This window comes from Lathamus discolor, chromosome 7 (assembly GCF_037157495.1).
Source record: "Lathamus discolor isolate bLatDis1 chromosome 7, bLatDis1.hap1, whole genome shotgun sequence".
In the NCBI taxonomy this organism is placed as follows: Eukaryota; Metazoa; Chordata; class Aves; order Psittaciformes; family Psittacidae; genus Lathamus; species Lathamus discolor.
The window spans coordinates 17,929,132-17,951,784 of record NC_088890.1 but is presented as its reverse complement, the minus strand read 5'-3'; the positions used below and the strand labels follow the sequence as shown (position 1 = coordinate 17,951,784).

The window sequence follows — 22,653 nt, the reverse complement described above, 5'->3', positions numbered from 1 at the left end:
TGTTGTGTGGAAAGATCATTGTTACAAACTCCTGTTGATTGGTAGAGCCAAGCATGGTGATAATAAACCAGTTGAAATGCTGACTAATTATAGCTTATTCTAACGTCACAGTGGTTTATTAAGAGAGGGCCTGATTGCATTGTGGTTCTGTGAATGTCAGGACTTTGGCTTAGAAGGATCAAAGAACTTCATGTTCTCTTCAGATGCTGAACAAGAATAAACCCATTAGATTGTGCTAATACTTGACATTTTTCTTCCTGAGCTAGAGGACTCTTATCTGACTCTTAGGAAACACATCTGCCTTCATATAGGCTGAAGCATAGGAAGACTCTTCATATTGATTATGCTTTTTTCTTCCTTGAGGAAGAGAAAATCATAAACTTTCCCCATTATTTACTGCTTGAAGATCTAGAGTTTTCAGAATTTCCCATTCCAGAGGATTCTTCAGGGCCCTTTTGGGAATGCATAGCTAATCACATCAGTAGTGTTTCTGCAGTAAGTGTGATGTAAATAGTAGCACACAGAAGTTCTAGTCACTTAAAAGTGACAACAAAGCAAGCCAAAAAAGTAAAATTCCACATTATGCTCAGTTCGCAAATACAGCTTTTTTCTTACTTACGTCAATGGCTTTTGGTTGATTTGTTTTGAAATCAGTGAGCTTTGGATCAAACAAAAAATTATATCCCTTTGCATTAAATCTTTCCTCCTGTAAAGGGTGTTTCTTTACCCATCACTGGTGATCTTTATGTGGTTTTATATACATCCTGCCCTGTTGGAGCCAAGTCCAGTGCTGCTTAGGAAAATTTTATCAGCATCTGGATAATCTTTAGAGAAGGAATCTAGCAATTAATTTTTTCAAGGTAAGATCAGCATCTCTGACCAGATATTATATTACTATGTGTAGCAAAATTTCCAAGTTAATTTAGACTATGTGAAGTAAAGTCATCCTTTTTCAAATGCATGAGAAGAGATGATTAAATTCCAGATTCCAATGTAAATTAGCTTCTAAACATAGAGGTTTGCAGCTTGAATTGAATCGAAGTGTGTTTCTGAGGTTCAGAGTGTTAACTGTTTGCTGATGGCTTTGCTCGATTCATTTCTGGAAATATCTCACTGGGGTTGTCCAATTCACAGTATATAATGGATTAATGACTTGGAACTTTATCTATAATTCTTTGGCTTTATGTTTAAACAGTTCATAAACTCTTAATATCCTTTTTTCCCTCTTGAATTCATTAAGAAAATACTATAAAGGAAAGCTAGTCCTTTCTTCAAATTTAATATTTAGAAAAATGCATCATTATATCAATATTCCAAACCACCCTAACGTAATAACGGAAGGGCTTCAGGGAAGGAAGAAAACAGGAGTCTGTGTTTTTTGAGTCTCTTCCGTTAAGAAGAGCTAAAATGGAAAAAATCATGAGATGCCTGAGGGATAAGGTGGTTATCTGTTGTCTTAGAAAGCCAATACGCCTTTCCTTTTACCACTTGCAAACCAGAGTATCCTCATACCTTGGGTGTGAGATCTGCTTGAATACAACAAAGGGCAACCATCAGTTTTGTTCTTTGACTCATTTCATTAACTCTTATAATATTAATCCTAGTTGTAAAATGTCTTCTGTAAGTACTGTGATTCCAGAATTTTGAGCTAGATGCAGATTGGTCTGTCCACATTTCTTGCCATCGGCTGATCTCTTGAGATTTAGAAGAGTGATTCTGTATTATTGTATGCACAAAGAATTCTTCTTTCTTCCTGATGCAGTGGTTTCCCTCTGTATGCTCCTGCTTTTGTTAGTCCTCACTTGGTTTTCATATTCAACATTTCTGTTTCAGTTCAGTTGGCTTAGAAGATGTGCAATATGCTCCTTCATGAGAGCTGTGGCACATCTAGGACAACATTCCGTCTGACAGCAGCAATTTGAGATGCATTTTAGGGAGAGTACCTGGTCTTTATCTGTAAACCATCCTTCTTGTCCTCTGAGCACCTGCAGCAGTCATCTTTGATCTTTGCCTAGCAGAGCTACTTTAAATAATTAAAGCAATTTCTAATAATTTAAAGTTTATCTTTTCAAATTCTAATACACCTTCAGTCCTTCTAGTTCTTTGGTGCTGTGTTTTTTCAGTGTTAACATACAACTTTCCTGCTGATTAGTCTCATGTGAACTTTGTTTTATTGGTCTGCACTCTTCCTACCCTTTCATGTAATGCATAAGGCGGTGGAGTTAAAGTATAGCCACCAAACCTATATCTAAATGAATGCGCTTATGATGTGAATGAGTGAGAGGCAATGGGTGAATTCTGAAATAGGAAAAAAATGGCAGGAAAAAAATGTTCAATTTAATTATTCCCTATGGATGTACGTCAAGATAAAAACTTATTAAGCATAGAATGTGTAACCTGCACTCCTGTTCCAAGTTTACTTCATTGGTAGAAGATATTTACTAGCTCATGAGTATTAATAAACATTTGAAACGTATTTGACATTCTACTTTACATGTTCATTACTGTTCCTGACCTTTTTCTTAATAAAAAGTATTCAGTGGCTTCTCTGATCTTAATTTTCAGTTCTGGAAATTATACTTTGGCAAAGAATCTATATCATTAAGAAACTGAGAGGAAAAAAAAACCCCACAAGCTAGGCATGTATTTCTAGTTGCAAATTAATAGTAATATTTTTATCCACATTCTTTGTTCAGGCATATTTACATTTCACCAAGTGATTTTTACTCTTTACAAAAACCTTCTTATCTTTTTCTGTTTTTTCCCTCTTCTTGAAACTCTGAACTGCTGGGAAGCAATGTGAATAATTGATACCTTTTATTGCTCATTGTTCATGGGCTCTTGCCTATAGAAAAAAAATTTCTTTTATGGTTTCCTCTCCTGTGTACTAACTGGCTTCAGGCGTGAAAAATGTACTGTGGAGACTACCATTTCTGAGGAGGTTTCTCATTTTTTGACTAGCTTGTAATTAATGAATCACCAAGCACTAGTGAGGTAGTAGTAGAGCTCAGGTGAAATGTATTCTGCTAAACCCATATTAATGAGTGAAATTACTTTAGAGCTTAACTTGTCTTGATGTAAAGTGGAAGTGCTAGGAAAAACAATTGCTATTCCACTTTGCTTGGAAGATACAGCTGTTTCCCTTCCAAAATGTTTTAGAAGCTGTTAGAATTTAGATGTTACAAACTCCTGTGCTGGGAGCTAGTCAATATTTGAGGTTTATATCCAGCACAGATTTGATGTCAGGTGAAGTATAAAATAGGACATTGCAATTCTTTTTGAATGTATTGATGCTTGTTCTGGTTCCAGATTAATTTATCTGAAAAGAACAAGGAAATAATTTTACAGGCCAGCTGGAGACTTCCCACTAGAACCTGTGCAATGAAGGTTTTGCAGGCTGCTCTCACGGTGTTTTAAATACATTTTAACTTTCCTTTGTCACAAAGATACCCTAATGCTTTGTAATTTCATGTAAATAACAGGATAAATGTGAAGCTGCATAGCCTTGCAAGTAGGATAAGGAACAGGGTGTGATATCTAAATTCTCTCTCCAGCTTTGTCTCTGTTAAGACTTTTGCTAAGTTCCTTACCCTTCTGTGCATTTTCAGTAAAAAAAGGGATAATGATGCCAGCTTAATATTGCAAAGTGTTTTCAAGATGAGAAAAACCTAGTGTGTGACATTGCTGTTGTAAATGTGTTACTGGGAAACTTCAGTTCTGAAAACTTCCCTTTTTTTTTTTTTAAGAGGGAACATTCACTAATCTTTATCTGGCATGCAAAACTTGGTGGGGGGGGGGGACACGACCATACTTTGAGAGACTTAATGAGAGCTCTCTTTAGAAAGTGCTGCTACCACAAGAGCAAGGGGTGATCTCTCATCAGATCACAGTGAATTAGTGACTGCTCCATTTTTGCCATAATGCTCTTTAATTTTTAGTGATAGGCTGAAGATTTTTGAGAAGCTAATCTCTATGTGGAGTTATTCAAGTTGGGAAGTCTGGAATTTAATTGATCATGTGGGGGTTTAATTTGTTTAAGGAGAAAATAAAGGGATTTGAAATGAAGGTGAAGGCATCTGATGGTGGTTACTCCCTGGCTTGCTTTTGTGTCTGCTGTTCTCTTTCCACCTGAAGCAGTGATACAGGCTTTGGCTTCTAATGCCAAGCGGTATATTCAGGAAATGGGAGTGTCCTTTCATTTAATGGATATGTTTTTTTAGCTTAGAGAAATGCTTTTCTTATTAAGTGAAGAGAATGGGTGAATGGCACTTATCCACAACTGTTAGTTCCAATTTAACAGCAACATCTGAATAAGTAAGGTTCGATACCGTGGAGAAAATATTAACATGTTTGTTTGGTGTTTTTTCTAGATCCTGCTATAGATCAGATTGTGGCAGTTGAGGACTGTGATCTGAGGTAAGATAGCAAACTTCTGTGGGCATATGTGGTCTTTGAGCCATTCAAGTGCTTTCTGCAGTCACTTGTCTTTTCCACTATACACATTGTTTAAATACACTTGTAGAAGAGGGTGAAATAGATGCCTAAAATACAAAATCATTTAAAATGTCACTTGGTAAATACCTCACTTGGTAAACTGTCACTTGGTGAATGCACCTCAAGAAGTAGCATACTTCTGTAAAATATTATCCCAGACATTAACAGAAAACAGAAGAAAAGACATAACTGCTGCAGAATGAAATCTTTGCAGCAGGAAGGAACTTTGACATAACGCTATGGGTGATTCCTGAAGTGGTAGAAATGAAATCCAAGTTAAATGTATTGATGTAGTAATATAACTATATATATATATATTTTATTTTTGAAGACAGCAGAATTCACGTGGTGCTATTTTATATGTGATATCCTTTGAGTAACTTTTTCTGTTTTATACTTCATGCTGCCAGTCTCAGTATTGTAACTTGTTTTTCAAACAATGCATTCTCAAATACAGTCTGTGTGCGGCCATGGACAACTCCAGAGCTGTCCATCCTGGTTTGTACTGTTCCTTTTTGTTGTGAAAATGAAATTGTGGTAAATACCAAGTTTATGTAAGCTAGAGTGTTTCAAGGTATTTGTTTTTGTGTTCAATGCCTGCTGGCAAACTCTCTTAGAATCAGTTTAAAGGGTAGAAAGCAGGAACTCTGGAATGAGTTGTTTCATGCTACAGTTAGCTTGTTTTCCTCCACTTTGACTTTGTGGGACAACTAAGTAAAACCCAAATACTCAACTATGTTGCATTGGAAATAAAAGGCACATACACACAAAGGTGAATGAGCAAACTTTATATAGCATAAGCACAATGTTATCCTCGCCGCACAATGTTATCCTCCCCACACAATGAATTGGGTTTTATTATGCCCTAGACTTCACCAGATCATTCTTGTTATGGGAACACAATGCTGTTATCAACACAGCATTCCCTACCCTGCTTTCCAGGACATCTCAAGTTCATTATTCTGTGTTAAGATACTTAGAAGCTAAATTGAGCAATGCCATTTCATTATAAAATATAATGATTGGAAAGAGGGCAAGTGGTTGTATCCTGAATCTTGTTTGTCAGCAATTGCATATGCATATGCAAAGTGCAATACTAATTACATTCTGCATAACAGTGTAGTAGTTTTATCAATGCTATTTAGCTGCATAATGCTCACAGCCCAAAGTATGGTACAGCAATAAAAACAATCCATGTAATTTGCTATTAATGAACCTACAAAATGGAATGATATTAGTATTTTCAGAACAAGTGGTTAATTACTAACATCATTTGCATATTACCCTATGTTGCTGCTGTATTTATTTGTTGACATCGATTAGAATTCTTTTGTGGAGAATTCGTCATGGTGGGACATGCCAGGAGGCCAGTGTCAAACTGTCTGGATGGAGGCCCAGATGTCTGCCTTCTTCAGGATCCAGTATTAAGCTGGTGGTGAAGGTGGTGTGGGCTTCTGAGCAGTTTTGGGGTTTGGCTCTTTTAAAGGGTAAGCAGAGAGAAGGTATAAGTGACACAATGAGATGTTGCTTTTTCTCATGCATTGGAAGTGTTGTTTCATCCTTTTTCTAGCTATAAAACAGATTAGGTCTGAAAACGGTGATTTACGAAAGATCATTTCTCTTCTGTGTCTTTTAAGAAGAATTTTGCTGTCATAAAGGCACAGTGTCTCTGACAGTGCAGTAATTCAGCCCTTGACTGATGTAGGCTGGTTTTTATGCCTGCTTTTGTAGGAGGAGCAAAATGGAAGTGGGCCGTGAAAACAGAATCAGTTGGCAAATATAAGATGAGGCTTAATTATCCAGTCACTGTGTGTTTATTAGGAAAAGATAGGTGGTAGTTAAATATATCTGAAAGACTTGCAGCAGAAGGCTCCCTCCCCCAGTTCAACCGTTGTCTTAGTACATAATAAACCAGGATAGAGAGGTGAGAATTATTCTTGGCTAAGGCTTTGTTCTGCAGAGGTAGCTGCAATCAGATAATCGATATAATTGTTACTGCCAGATGTTATCTTATTAAGGAAAAGTACCACTGATGAGGTCTCCTTTGTGGATAAGGAAAAAAAATATTGCTAACTGTAGGAAAAAAAACCTTAAGTTTTAAGGCTCAAGTTCAGGTGTGTTGCTGTCTCTTGAATAGAAGTGGCAAGTCATATCTTTGAATGTGTTTGTGTCTGCCTCTGAGCAGACATTGCTTTCACTGTAACCTCAAATTTCACATTGTTGTCTAGTTTTTATTAAACTTGCTGGCATTCCCTTTCGATACCACCTTTGGTAAACTCCAGTAAGGCCATGAGAACAACAAGCAATCTTCCTTTTAATCTTTTACCGTTAAGTGGTTCAGGATCTTCTATTGTAAAACTACATTGTGTTGACAATAAGCGTCTAACCCAAATAACAATTAGCTCAGAGAAGGCTGAGCACCTAAATTATCTAGCTGCTTGCGCATCTGTCTCTTTGATAACTGAATACTAGATGCCTGAAGTTAAATGGGGTATATCTGAGCTACCTGCATTTGTCTCACTCCTGTTGTCTTTGGATTGAACAGTCATAGCTTATTAGACTTTCCATCTCCACCTGTCCAGGCCTTAAATTGGTATCGTTTGATTCCTGTGTCATGGCTCCTTATAGGGATTTGGGAATTTTAGTATAAACCATGATTGCTTAGCAGGTCTGATGAGGTATTGCTTACTGCAGTTCTCATTTGATCCCTAGAAAGAAGAGTACAGAAACACCGACATAACCTGTTAGTGGAAGTAGGAGAAGAAAATGATAGATAAAAAGTTGTGTGCATCAACTTAAACTAAAGGGTAAAATCCAGTTCACCTTTCTTACTCTCCCCTGTTCTTTAACTATTCTAAAATGCTGTCACTTCTTCTCTGATCTAAGTCTTTTCCTTTCCTTTGTTTTGTATACAAAACTGTGGTTTTGGTTGGATATTTCAAAGATAAACAATTCGCTGAATGTGATGCCTTAAACTGCATTTGTGTTTTCCTTAGAGTCGTATGTGTACTGTCCATGTCCATAGTACGTTACATCTATCTGCAAGAATAATATGCAGTAGCATAGGTAAGGACCCATAGTCTTAATAGTCCTTTCCCTAGTGCCGGTCATAGGTTTGGTGTTGATATCAGCTCCCTCTCAGTGAAGTTAGCCAGTGATGACACTAGGTATTTTAATTCTTTATATTCTTGCCCCTTGATCATTACTAATCATTTTTTTCCTTATTTGTTATCACAGAGAAGAATTGCAGTAGCCTGGGGATTTCAGTTTCTTCACTTGAGAAGTATATATTTGAGGGGAAGGTGAACAACATGCTGGAAACTCTGCCCTTGCTTTGCTCTTGATTCTTTCCAAATATAATGTGTAATTGTGCTGAAGTTGTACTTTACTTGACTCAGAATTTCGTTAACTTGACTGAAATTGCTTTGTTTTTCCACTCTGCTTTTCCTACTCTAATAAACAGAATGGAGATTGTTGCTGTTGAAATATGTGCACTTTCTGTTAAACCACATGAACCTGCAAATGTTTTAGCGAAGATTTGAAAAGTTGGACATTAAGGGCAATCAGAGAGAGGGTACTGGGTGGTCAACAGAAAGTTTATCCAATTCAGTCTCATAGTTAGGCTTATTAGGCATCAGGTCTGCTTCTTTGGAAACAGACACTGCAATTTCTTTTCATCTCCTGTGGCTGTAGACACATAGAATATGTCCATTAACGAAGAAAGTGATCTGTATTCAGTTTGAGTTTAATGCAGCTTTTTTTAATGTTACTACATGTGTCTTCATATCCTTCTCTTGGCATCTCACCTTCTTTTTCCTTCTCTTTCCAGGAATGCATGTCTTCTTATGTTGCATCATTTTCCTAATTTCCTGACACGCTGTAGTGGAGGGGAAAACTTTCATCTGCATTTTCTGGTGGCTTCCATGAATGAATGCTAGAATATCTGCATAGTCTCACTCTGTGAATAGGCTGTGGGGTGACATGGGGGGTTTGTATACGTTTTAGCCCAAGGTTGGAACAACATAATTATTAACTGCTTACGCCCGGGGTGCTTGTACATCATTGATTTTTCACTTTGCAGAAAAGACACTGGTATTGTATTTAAGAAAGAGGACTTGAAGTACTGACTTAGAGCAGCGGGACCACAATTGACAGAGAAGAAAGATTAATACTAGCTCCATCTAACTACTTGCTATTCTATCTTAACATTTCATTAACATTGTAAGGTTCTTCTGCACTTGGTTTCCTAGGGAATATGAAGCTTAATGTTGAAAGCCTCCTATTCAGGCAGTTCTGTCCTCTGGAGAGCTTAGGAACTGCTTCTTTTGAGGACTGACTTCTTTCAGGGTTCCTGTTGTTGGCCCTGTGCTAATTAGTCAAATAAAACTTGCTTTTCCTTCAACAGACATCAAAGGCAATTTTGCCTAATTGATTTTTTGAGGATTTGGCCTAGAACTAGAGATGACCACTTGGAAAGGGAGGACTTTTTGAGTGTCATCAGAGCTATCCTGCATTAGGCCAGCCTAAAGAAATGAGTCTTTGAAATAGGAAATCCGAATGAACACATTTATTGATTAAATTTATTTATTAAATTTATTTATTAAATTAAACATTTATTAACTGAAGTTCCAATGTCGAACTAGTCTGATATTTCTACTTGAGCTGCTCAGTAAATCTGTGAGATGCAATTTGAGTTCCAGAGAAAGGATTTGTCAAAATGTGGATGAAGGTAACCATCGAAAGTAGATGTTCAGGAATTCTTTTTAATCTTTTACCTTGTTCTTAATTTTCCTAAGTGTTCTACCCTACAGGTTGAAATCCTGCATCCATAAAGTGCTCTGAAAATTCCAATAGAAAATTTCTGTTGCAGGTTTTTGACCTGAAAAGAATTTAGAATCTGTGAAATACAGGCAGGTTTGTATTTTTGTTCTGTCACTGCCACTTGCTGATATTGGTAATGTTTATGCCCTTTTTCCTTATGCCCAGCTGATAATTTATCTTTGCATTAATGTGAATTTGCATTTCTCTGTGCGTGCAATGTCTAAGATTGCTGTGCTGCTGAAGGACTGTTACATTTCTGAAGAGAAGAAATTGGATGATGCATGGGGGTAATTAAGTTCTGTTAGGGGGCTGTGCAGAATCATAACCCTAAACCGTGTAGAGGCAAAAGCATAGGATCCATTTTAGGAAGTGCTTTCTGAAGTGCTGAGCATCTCTTCTCTCCGTTAAATAGTAGACTGTTAAACTTTTACAAAATTTAGTTCATAATGTACTTTAAGTGGTGATTGTATTCTTAAATCATGATCTCAGAAGAATGAGGGATGAAGTCCACTGTATTTGGGGCAAAATTGCAGCCCAAGTTACAAAATACTGGAGCCTTTTAATGCAGTATCTTCAACCTGAATGTTTTTATTTGTTTTAAAGAAATGTTACCGGAATAATTTGGAAGTATGGCAAGGACTTCCTGCTGGTCCTTTATTTAGGACTTGATGTTGATACAACTTTGAACAAACAGTGTGTATCTATCTTCTTTTGCCTCCCTTTCACGTGTTTCTGAAGATGAGGTGGTAGTAGTAGTTATTATTTCTTCTTCCCAAACAACAAGCTTACAATCACGAGAGCCACAGGAGTTTAGAATAACGAAATTCTTTGACATGTAGGTAAAAACTGATTTTGGCATCTCAAGTCTGGGAATGAATGAATGCTGAGGAGTCAGTTCCCTTCCTTCCCTTGGAATCTCACTTAGCTGCCTCAGTGGAAGCCATGTGTCTCTGTGCAGCTGATTCTGAACTTCAGCCCACAGTAGAAGAGCATGGGCTTGCGCTTTGTGGCAGCTTTGAGTCAACTTATACCTCCTTATTTCCAGCAGTTAAAAAAGACAGGCAAATTATATTGAATAGCTTGTTAAAATTACTATCCAGTATAAGTATTTGTGCTTGCAAGTTGTTACAGAAAGAATGAGCTGTGTTTACAGTTTAAGTAATGGCAATTTTAAAATAAATTGACTCTTTGTGTTCTTGATTATTGCTGCTTGCATTAGGCAGCATCAAGCTATTCGTGTCTTAGATGTTGTCTTATAGATAATTTCATGGAATGTTCTACTGTAGGCATCAATTGACCATGACCCCACGAAGTTATTGAATAAGAATCTTTCGGTTTTAAAGGAACTAACTTTCTCAGCTCAGTTTAATTTGGATGTCTGAGCAGCTACATGCTTTAAAGCAGCTGTCAATGACTAAAGTGTTCTGATTTGACTTGCGGCTTTCTAATTTCTGACACATAAAAAACACAGCAAAGGAAGCAAACCAGAACTGGAAGTTTGCTCAGAATTGCAGGAGTTTGATCTTGTTGGCAGAATGGAGATGTGGTGGGGTAGTCTCTTGGCTGGAGAGGCAAAACGAATGGATACAGGTTGAACAGACTGGGAAAGGGAGGGAGGAGGAAGTGTGTCCTATGGAATGGAGCAGTCGAATGCAGGGAGTTCTGCTTTTAAACAGGTGATGAGCAGCTGAGAGCACCTCAGGTGCACTAAAGAACTAGTGTTATTCTGTCCCTTGGTAGAAATGGTATTTGACATATGTGAGGTCACACTGCATAGAGTAGTGGGATTAATTTGTGCTAATATGCAGGATTTTTTACATTGCAGATATGTAGATTTGTAAAGTGCAGATTGTGTCAACCAGCATGGCAGGATTTTCACTATACGGACAGAATAGAAGGGAAAATGCATGCAATGCATGTAATGCATCTGGATTTCAAAAACTTCACTTTCAACAGCAGTATTAAAGAATAGAACACTCTTTGATGGACAGGAAAGAACAAATTATTGTTATATGAGAGTAAGGGTATAGATGTATCAAATCCTGAAACATAAGTTGCTAAAAGAGACCATGGATCTACATGTATATTTCTCTGGTTATAAAAAAGGTGAGAAGAAGGATAATCTGTACTCTGGAATTCAGCAAGCTGGAAATAAAATAGAATCCTAGAATCCTAGAATAGTTAGGGTTGGAAAGGACCCTAAGATCAACTAGTTCCAACCCCTCTGCCATGGGCAGGTACACCTCACACTAAACCATCCCATCCAAGGCTCTGTCCAACCTGGCCCTGAACACCACCAGGGATGGAGCATTCACAACTTCCCTGGGCAACCAATTACATTGCCTCACCACCCATACAGTAAAGAGCTTCTTCCTTATATCCAATCTAAACTTCCCCTTTTTAAGTTTTAACCCATTACCTCTTGTCCTGTCACTACAGTCCTTGACAAAGATTCCCTCCCCAGCATCCCTGTAGGCCCCATTCAGATACTGTAAGGCTGCTATGAGGTCTCCACACAGTTTCTCTTCTCCAGGCTGAACAGACCCAACTTCCTCAGCCTATCTTCATACAGGAGGTGCTCCAGTCCCCTGATCATCCTCGTGGCCTCCTCTGGACTTGTTCCAGCAGTTCCATGTCCTTTTTATGTTGAGGACACCAGAACTGCACACAATGCTCCAGGTGAGGTCTCACAAGAGCAGAGTAGAGGGGCAGAATCACCTCCTTTGACCTGCTGGTCGCACTCCTTTTGATGCAGCCCAGGATACGGTTGGCTTTCTGGGCTGCGAGCACACGCTGAACCTGGCTCATGTTCATTTTCTCATCAACCAACACCCCCAAGTCCTTCTCTGCAGGGCTGCTCTGAATCTCTTCTCTGCCCAACCTGTAGCTGTGCCCAGGATTGCTCCGACCCAGGTGTAGGACCTTGCACTTGTCATGGTTGAACTTCATAAGGTTGGCATCAGCCCACCTCACAAGAGTGTCAAGGTCCCTCTGGATGGCATCCCTTCCCTCCAGCATATCAACCGGACCACACAGCTTGGTGTCATCGGCAAACTTGCTGAGGGCGCACTCAATCCCACTGTCCATGTCACCGACAAAGATGTTGAACAAGACTGGTCCCAACACCGATCCCTGAGGGACACCACTCGTTACTGGTCTCCAGCCAGACATCGAGCCATTGACCACAACTCTTTGTGTGCGGCCATCCAGCCAGTTCTTTATCTACTGAGTGGTCCATCCATCAAATTGATGTCTCTCCAATTTAGGGACAAGGATGTTGTGTGGGACAGTGTCAAACACTTTGCACAAGTCCAGGTAGATGACATCAGCTGCTCTACCCCTGTCCATCAGTTCCGTAGCCCCATCATAGAAGGCCACCAAATTGGTCAGGGAGGATTTCCCTTTAGTGAAGACATGCTGGCTGTCACCGAGCACCTCAAATGTTTTTCATGTGCCTTAGCATGCCTTCGAGGATAATCTGCTCCAAGATTTTGCCAGGCACAGAGGTGAGACTGACTGGTCTGTAATTCCCTGGGTCATCCGTTTTCCAATGCATTTTTTGCGTGTTCTTTAGTAATGGCATATGCTTGCTTTATAGAAAAAATAAAACAAGCCAGAGGAATAGGTAAAAGCATGGCTTGTGTTTAAAAGAAATCGCAGGCCTGCCTGATCATAAAGAGCTCTTCAAGAGCAATTCATCCTTGGGCAATTACCTCTGTCATTTAGCCAAGGTCAGAGGCACATTCACTTAATAGCTACATCAAAGACAGAAGCATACATTAAAAGAATACCATAACTCTAAGTCAGTTTGGGCAGAAAATGAGTAAAAAAAGTGCAGCTTGTAGGGTCTCCCTTGGCCTTTTCAGTTCTTGTGTAAGGTTTTTGTGGTGTTTTCTGTAGTAGGTTTCATTGTTACTAATCCTCTCCCAAACTGCTTCCAGGAGAATCTCATCTGGGTTGTGTTCTGGTGATGCCAAGATGCTGTAGCCAGTAATCACACAGTTGGTGTATTGGTAAGACTGGAAGTAACTCAACTAAAATGAATTTGACTGCTTGTAGTTGTCGCTAAGTAATAGAGGAAACTTCTGTCCTCAGGAGCAGAACATTTCCAGTGCTGGAAGCACATACACATGCCCTGGCAGTTAGACTCAGCAACTGGTGTTGTCACAGTCAGTATTTATACTTAAAAGAGAAGCAGTAATTTTATTTGTCTTAAGCACAAACATTTTAAAGGTTTAATTATAAGCTGAAAGATTTAAACGATGCCTGCTCTGTCTGTGTTGCACTGCCCAGAACCAGAAACCCTTAGCACCTCTTTTATTGCAACTTAATTAATAGGTTATAAATAATTCTTCTGAATAGGTTTTTGCTTTGAAGTCTAACTCTCAATCTTTATACACTGCAATACTATATTGTTACATTGGCAAACAATTGGCTGAGACAAGGTGTTGTGATTTTAAAGCTATGTGCTCTTGCCTTCTTTAATAAAGAAAAATAGCAATGGAAAATGTGACTAAAATAGGTGTGAATGATCCTGTTACCACATGAGAAACCTTCTTTTATGTTGCATGGGACTATTGGGAATGCTCTGTCCATCTACAGATTTCTAAGTGAAAAAACCCCGATTGTGTTAACTAATGTTTTGTTTCCTTATACTTGTCTATGTGTATTCGCCTTGTTTATCTACTTTATCTGTTCAGTTTGGAGCTGATCTGGGGCAGAGACCATGCTGCTTTTTGTGTCTGGATGTGATTCAGTGATTCTAGACACCTCTTTGAGCACTTAATGTAATGAGGTTTAATCACACAATACAAGTAGAGGCTTCTTCCTAGATATAGACCCTTCCATTTTATGTTGCATGACTTGGGGTATTGAGCCTACTTCTTTGTTTTGTGTTTGCTTTGTATTTACGAATAGGCTGGTTTTAGGAATTTTATGAACTTTACGAGGTAGAATGAGGTTTTACTTATTGTTTTTAGATTAGAATGGATATGATACAGGGATGGAAAGGAAATGTGGCGATTGTACTCGAAGCTGTCAGCTCTTGTTACTGTAGTCCTCTTTGTATCAATTTTTAAAGTGCTTAGTAAAACAAAGGGACTTTCTTCTCTTTCTAGTCTGTAGTCATCTGACTGCACTTAGGTCAGGGGAAGGTTCTTTTCGTATACACAGCAGTAATGAGAGGAGAACGATAGATTCTCTTCTGCTGAAGGTTTCAGCATCTGGCAAGTGGGTTTCTTCTCCTAGGCTGAAAAAGAAATCAGCAGTAGGTAATGGTCTGTGTTTACAACTCTCAACGCACAGTTGGCAGCTTTTCCTGTGTAGCTCTAGGGCGCTGATTATCTGCAATATGAATGTGGGGTCAAATTCTATGTGAGCTTATTTCTGTAAATAAGACTGCTCTAATTTTATTTGCTTATTTAAGGACTGAGAGGATAATGGTCTCTTGGTTTTACTACATATTCTCATTTTGTAATTCCTTATATATGTATTAAAAATAACTGAGAGAACTTGATTTTACATGATGTTAGGAAATACACTGCCGTGCTTTCAAACCTTTGAGGTTTATGTAGTGCACTAAGGACAAAAGTAGTTCCGCTCCATTGCTAAGATGCAGTCCTTACTGAGGCAACTGCAGAATTAATACAGCCACAGAGCACAGCAGTTTAGCTTGGGAAACAAGCAAGAATGTTGCCCTGTACAATATTAATGGAAATGATGAGGGTGTACCTCAGCCAGCTCAGGCTATCTGGCTACTGTAACTGTGACAGGGAAAGGAACTCTGCAGTTCTCATGGCTGAAAAATGAACTTTTTTCACTGTGGTTCTGTACGAGAAGATGTTGAGCGCAGGCACCTCTGTAAAAATTAGTGCTGACAACTTAGCAGGAAGAAATAGAAGTGTTTACAAGAAACATTTTGCAGCTAATTAGAATGGAAAGCAGTTTCTAGGTCTGACCCAGAAAAGTGGTCTGCTGGCCTTTTTTTCCCTTCCTTTTCCCATTTATCAAAGATTTTTTTCATCATATTGCACATCTGCAGCCTTCACAACAAATTCTTGCCAGAGTACTCAGCATCACTGTGGTGGGTTGACCCTGGCTGGGTGTCAGGTCTCACCAGAGCTGCTCTATCACTCCTCAACTGGACAGGGGAGAGAAAACAGCGTGAGAAGCTTGTGTGTCAATGTAAAGACAGGGAGAGATCACTCAATCATTACCATCACAGGCAAAACAGACTTGACTTGGGGAAATCAGTTCATTACCAATTAAATCAGAGTAGGATAATGAGAAATAAAACCAAATCTTACAAATGCCTTCCCCCTGACCCCTCAGTTCTTCCCAGGCTTAACTTTACTCGCATTTTCTCTACTTTTTTGCCATGAGAAGTGCAAGAGCAGGGAATGGGGTTGTGGTCAGTTCCTCCTTGTCTCTGCTGCTCTTTCCTTCTCAGGTGAGGACTCCTCACTCCTGCTCCGGTGCGGGTCCCCCATGGGATCACAAGTCTTGCCAGCAAACCTGACAGTCTTGTGTCAGACTCCTCCATGCAGTGAAAAAAAACCTTCTCCATCCTTTCAGTCCAAAGGGATGGTTTCCATGGAGGTTGTGTTTGTTGCTGAACTGGTAATCACACGAGAGCCACACGGACTAAATCTTTAAGTATCAGCTTTGCCAGTCTCTGGAGAGCATTTGCTGTGAGTTGTGGTTAAATCAGATGTAGGAAGGCCAAGAAGTGCATCTCAGTGCACATCTTTCCCCAACCCACAGAATTAGATTAAAAAAAGAAATAACATTTAAAAACCCATGTATTTTGAGTACTGCTGTAATTATTCTATGTCCCCCCATATTAGGGTGAGCATATAGAATAATAATTTCCCTGGCTTCCCCCCCCCCCAGAATCTTGAATTATGGAAAAATCAATATGAATTATGTACATTTTGGTAGCTAATTCCCATTATAGAACTATTATAAAATAATTTGCACATGACTTAAAATAGCACATAAGCACAGACTGAAAGGTAAGTATGTGCATAAATGATACCATAAACAGGGAATGGATACATTAGAGGATTAGCCTCAAATGCAGTTCTGGATCCAAAGCTCGGGTCTGATATGCCTGAATTTAAAAATTTGAATAATTAGAAATTTATCCTCTCCGTTAGGGAACTTTGTTCCTTACTAATTCTCAGTAATGTAGAATTATATATTAAACTGAGCACATTCTCCAGCATTTCTTACTGCTTTTTGTCATACTGCCTTGTAACAGATAAGATCAGGTTTTAAGCCTTGCCTAAAAGGCTGCTAATCTGTTTGCTCTTGATCTCTACACCTGTTGCCAGGAGCTCAGAATACTGATGAAGGCGGATAAGTTTCTGGGTTGTTCTTTGCTTTTCTTTTCTATCCCTAAGGAGTACAGGGCCTCCTGCAATGACAGTTCTTTTATACTATCTGCTGTGGTAAAAATAAGCTGCATTTTAACAAGAAGTGTGTTTTTAAACAAGTGAAGACCTGCCCTGAGCAGAGGTATTTGTACAGCAGTGTAATCATTATAATGGTTCTTTTCAGGCAAAGTGAGACCTTTAAAATAAGGTCCTTGCGTATTCAAATCTCTGGAATCGTTCGAGTGGGAGGCTAATAAAGTTCTGTTTTGAATTCTGAAGTGGTGGGTTTCTGTGTGTCTTAGAAGTCACCAGTCTTTGCTATTTCACCTACTAAATGTGGGTAAACCATTTTTCTGGGTCTAGGAAAACCTGCCTCGCTTTTCACCAAAGGGATATTTGGCATTGGGCAAATCATCTCTCACTCTTAGGCTTCTGTTCATGAGCCAATCTCTTAAGCTTATGGATTTAGATGGCAGGTTGGTTTTCCTTAAAGTGTTTATGCTAAAGCTGCTGCCCAGTGCACCTGATTTGTCTAGGATCTTAGTTTTGCTGTAATGCTGAGAAATTACTACTTTTTGCCTCCACATCCTCATGAAAGGAGTGTAAAGAAAGTAGGATCTGCATAGTGTCCTGCTGGAGATGGCTCTCTGGACCAGAGGAATGTTTAATTTTCCCTCAAAAACTGGATATGAGTAGGTAGGTGACAAAAGAGCTTATAAACTCATATGTTACTGCTAATCCCTCTAGCTGATGATACTGACAGTTCTCTGTAGTGGTGGTAAAACTGCTGTGTCTTATCCCAAAGATGGCTACATATCTTTTTCAATACGGTTTTTCTGTTTCAGTAGTTCCTATCAGGTGAAACATAACTGGTCTCTGTATGTAGGCTGGTTTTCTTATATGAAACTTGATTTTCCTTTTATACATTTTAGACTTGTTTCGGAATGCATTGGCTTACACAGCTCTGTAGGAACTGCATCCACCTTGTATCCTAACCAGAGGTAGGATGTGGTTAGTATGTGCTACCATACCCTTGTAGGAAGGCTTTTTCCAGAGTAATTTGGTTTTGAGATTCCTTTATTTGACTTTTGATAGGCCTCACACCAGCCCTGTAGGACGTGGGTATGCATTTCAGAACTTGACAGAAACATAATTTTACTGTTTCTCTTTTTTCCTCAGCATCATACAGCTATTGCTGTAACGGAATATAGGTGAACATGCTTTCATTTACATTAAAGGTCCAAAAAAATGCTGCACTTTTCTGTTGGTTCTCAGTCTTCCTAAAATTTTCATAGGTTTTCTGTTTACAGTGGTGGTTATATTTTAGACAGCATTAAAATTCATTGGAAGTTTCAACCCATCTTTGAGTGTTGTCTGGAATAGGAATAGCCTTTTTAAGGCAAAAAAAGTGCACAAGTGCATTTCTGAATCGATCTTCAAACTCTAAACCCATCATTTTCTAATGCCTAGACAGACATTGTGACACACAGTGATGGCAGCAGGAGCTGGGAATTAAATGTGAATTTAAACTATGTTGTATGAATTCCATTGGGAATCTAATAATGGAAAAGACCACTGGAGGTGAAAGGCCACTGCTCCATGTGCTGGTTTATACTACTCCCCAAGGAGTCATCAATTTTTCTGGTACTGGTGATGAGCAATCATACCTAGTGGTAATTTGGTAGCTGGTAAGTTGATGGCATTCCAGACAATGCAGACATTTAGCCATCTGCCTTGTTTAGTTTCACTTGAATAAGCTTTGCTGGGTTCAAACTAAATAATTTTGGAAGAAGAAACTGAAGAGAGAAAAAGCCAAATGTTTGGTTACTTATTTACAACCCAAAATATTGTGCTTAGATTTAAGTATTGTTTGCACTGCGGTCAGCTTCTAAAGTTTAGTTTTATGCCTGATTGCAGATAAAGATGTATGTATAGTTACTGCCGACCGGGCTTCCAACAGTCATCCGAAGCTCTCTAAGTTGTATTTTGTAAGTAAATGTAAATCACTGTTTTTCTGCTTGCTGTGGCAGACTTTTCTGGCACTGAGAATAGAGGCTGCATACCAAGTTATTAAAAAGGTGCAAAGATAATGTTGATTAATGTGGGTTATTATGCAAGTACTGGACTAGCATTCATAACAGAATCAAAGGTGTAACAGAAATTAAACTTGCTTTTAATTTTAATTACAAATTACCTCATTTAATCGGTGTCCTACTACACCTGCCTGCTCAATGATCATTGTCATGACACCAAATGCACCAAAATGTCATGCAGCAGCAGTAATATTGCCGAAAGGAGCTATTTCCTAGTTTACAGGGGCAGGCTGCAGTGTGGTCATCTTAGTCTGGCTTCCATACTCCCTGCACAAATCCATACTGCTTCCCCAGATTAATTCATGGCTGAATTGGGTGTTTCAGAACATCTTGTCTGTATATGTTAAAAATCAGTCCTGATAGAAGATCACTGCTCTTGGTAATTTATTCAAATAATAAATTATCCTTAAGAGAAACACACCAAACAAAACCTAGACTTAATTCCTAATCTGATCTTTTTTAATAGTGTCTGTTTTCCATAAACAGATGCTTTTGTTACCTTTTTGTTTCTGGATTGTGAAGATCTGGATGGCTTGTATCTAGTTTTGCACTCAGGATGCTCCTCAAGCTTTGCTTCAATGAACAAGATAGGTGGAGTTCTGTGCCCTTTTGCAAAGCATGTGTTCTAATTCATTTCTTGTTTGTCTTGCATGAATAATGTTCAGTATGCCCCCCAATTAAAAGAATAATAAATTGTTGAATAGGGTCTTATTCCAGTTGTAGTTCAACATCCATTTGTGTGCTTTGGGATTTCCCTGTATGCACATCCATTGTTGATGCTAAACCTTTGCCACAAGGTCTGTGAGAGTAATAGTGATGACTCCAGGTCTCAGTTAAGCTGCTGATTCTCAGTGTTGTTCCTTGATATGCAAGTATGACACCATACTTTGTTAAGCTTGGTGTTTAGCACAGCCTCTCCTCTTTGCTTGGTTGGCCCTGTCAACCTATAGTCTTGCTTAGCATCAGTGTCCTACTGTATTTTTAGAGCATTCTTCAGTCTGTTATGCACAAGTCTTACCTGTAATGATTTAAATTTTCTTTTGAATAGATGCTAGTATGGTGTTAAATGCCAGATTCTGCAGTGTTCAGCTAGAACCAGATGATTCCTATTTATGGTTAATTACTGATGTCTATTAATGATTTAAAAAACAATTGTGTGTTTAATTTAGACTTTTATAATTCCAGTTTCCTAATGAAAATATTCTGTGCTGCTAAGCTGGTTTTGGAAACATGTGATTTTGCAGATGTAGCCTTTTTTATCAGTCAAGCTTTCAAATGTATTTAAGAAAAACAGCTAGATTCCAGATAGCTAACTCTATTTCCCATAAATCCATCTTGCATGACATTAGTTTTACTTTAATTGCTTATTAGTCAAGTCGTATATCAACCATTCCAGTATTTAGCTGATTTCAGGCTAACAAGAATATAATTACCTGACTTTTGCCCTATTTAGGGATTTTGGTTTTCCTTGCTTGTTTTTCAAAGCTGAGTAATGTAATCTTTTCCTGACACTCCTGATGCTGATTGCCTTACTGTCTCCAAATTCTGGGAGGCAAGATAGCCAGATCTGTTTAATTTCAGCAACTGCTGATTAATTTTCTCTCCCTAATTAGTGTTGCAACTGCATCATCTGGATTTTTCCTGAAGGCTAATACTTAGTGAATACTTTTGGGTTGGGTTTTTTTTTTCTCCTGTATTATTATTTCTATTAATATTACTGCCACAAACCATGGCGATACACAGAACCCTTACAAATTCTCTGTTCTTATTGAAATCTTTCTTAGTGTCCTAAACTCTGCTGGCCGCTCATTTTTCTATGTCTGTCTTTTTTCCTTGGTCATTTATGCAATTTCTTAGTTGTGACTCATGTATTGCTGGGAATGGCTTTATGTTCTTCCATTTGCTATGCCTCTTTCATAGTCATCTAAGCCATGTTAGTTTGTTTGTTTTTAAATCAATCTGACCTAATTTCTCTATGAGTCATGACTTTCTGTGAGCTTGCAACGTGTTCTTAAGCAGTGCCTGAATTTAGACACCTCCAAATCACCAGCTCTCAACTGACTTCCATAATGAACAATTCACACTGGTTTGTTATTCAGGTTTCCATACTCAGTTTACTGAAGGTTTACTTAGTTAACTCCTCTTGTATATGAACATTTTTCTGCTACAAAACCAATGTAAAATGTGCTAGCTGTAACAGTGTAAGTATACTCGCTGCTGAAAGTTAATCAGATGACACAAAAAATTAACTAGTATCATCTTTGGGTTACTTGTGGTTGCAGAACTTGTTCTTTGCCCCAAGTTCAAATAAATTGTGCAAATAGACAATGAGTTAATGGAATAAATTAGAAGGGGTTTACTGGTAGATGCCCTTTATACATCAGAGGAATGTCAGAGCGCTGTATTTTACCACTCAAGAATTAAATTTTCCAGTTTCAGTGTTATTTTGTGTTGTTTTGGTATTTTCATGTTGAAAGAATAGAACAAAACCTTGAGTATGTTTTCTTGAATGGAATAGCTATATCCATTTATAGTCTTCTTGCCATTCCTCTTCAAGTTTGGGGAACTTTGTTATTAAAATTGGTTAAATGTGGGTCATACGCTAGTCCTGTGTCTGGGAAATCCATGCTATAGACTGATGAAATAGGCAAATAGGCTATAAATTCTTTTAAGTTGTGAAATAAATTATGGAAAAATTATCTAGTTTAACTCTGTGGAAGTGAATTGGCACCAAATGACAGCAGGGAAGACTGTCTACAGTATAGATGTGATATGTAGGATTTCTGAGAGTGAATAAGTCAGCTCTGGTATGATGGGAATTTTTCTTCCTGTGAGATGCTTTGGATTGTGCCTTTATTAAATAAAACCAAAATAAGCTGAGAAATTAATTCAAGTGTGTTGACTCAGAAGTAATGAAGTAGGGCAGTGCTTAGATTTAATGCATTCAACAATTGTATGTAAATATGTATTGCGTTTAGGTGTAGCCAGTTATTTACATTTTATAATCTCCACAGTATAATAGTTTTAAATGTCTTTAAATGGAAAGTGCTGCTGAGGTTTGATTGCTGATTTGAGATAATACTTTACTGGTGATTGGAAAATAAATTCCTCTGGGGAAATCAATATTTGTCATGTCAGATTCCATACCTTAGCTTGCTGGGGAACAGGGCTGCCTCTGGGGAAGAGCTGATCGTTCATATGCTGCTGCATTAGCAAGATCTATTTGCAGAATAAAGGATTGCTCACTCCAGATTCATCTATCATCCTGCTCTCTTCTGTCTTTTCCCTGAACACCCTGCACCAGGGTGGGTAAATTCTGCATTTTGAACTTGAAAAAGTAATAGCTCTGGCTCCTGGTGCCTGGACTTGTTTCCTGTGTGCCCAATAAATGTTTGTGTTCAGTAGGGACAAGGAATATGAGTGTATGGGAAAGATAAAGGGGATTGTGACGAGCTAGAGAAATGTGCTTTACTGAGGGTTTTCTCCCATAGAAATAAATGTGCAACAGAACTGCCTTTTTTTTACCTCTTGGTGTTGTGTGGATAAAGGGATATATACGTGTGCACCAAATGTTAGTAAATAAATGATGTGCTAATAATATTCTCTGATTTGTCTTCTCCCATGAAGTACAGTGCTCCAGATAATTCGTCATGGATATAGGTTTTTAAGTAAAAAGTTGTTTTGCAATTTTAGCCAGCTTTTCCCTATGGATGTGCTGCAAATGGAGAAAAAGATTTACCCTTCTAACCCAGTTCACTATCCGAGTAGGGTAGGCATGAGCAAAGTTCTCTTAATGTGCCCTTCAGAAGGGAAATCGCCTGCAAAACGGGGTCATTGTGCTCTGTTTGCCCCCATGCACAGCACTCCAG

The 22,653-nt window shown here is 38.5% G+C and overlaps 1 protein-coding gene across 3 annotated transcripts in view; it reads left to right on the top strand.

Annotated features, from left to right (window-relative positions):
• The window catches only part of FHIT (fragile histidine triad diadenosine triphosphatase), a 570,190-nt gene that overhangs the window by 121,281 nt on the left and 426,256 nt on the right, over positions 1-22,653 (top strand). For all 3 annotated transcript variants that reach the window (XM_065687536.1, XM_065687534.1, XM_065687537.1), the window contains one exon: positions 4,371-4,416. The gene's annotated coding sequence lies outside the window, so the exon portion shown is untranslated. The remainder of the gene's footprint in view (positions 1-4,370; positions 4,417-22,653) is intronic.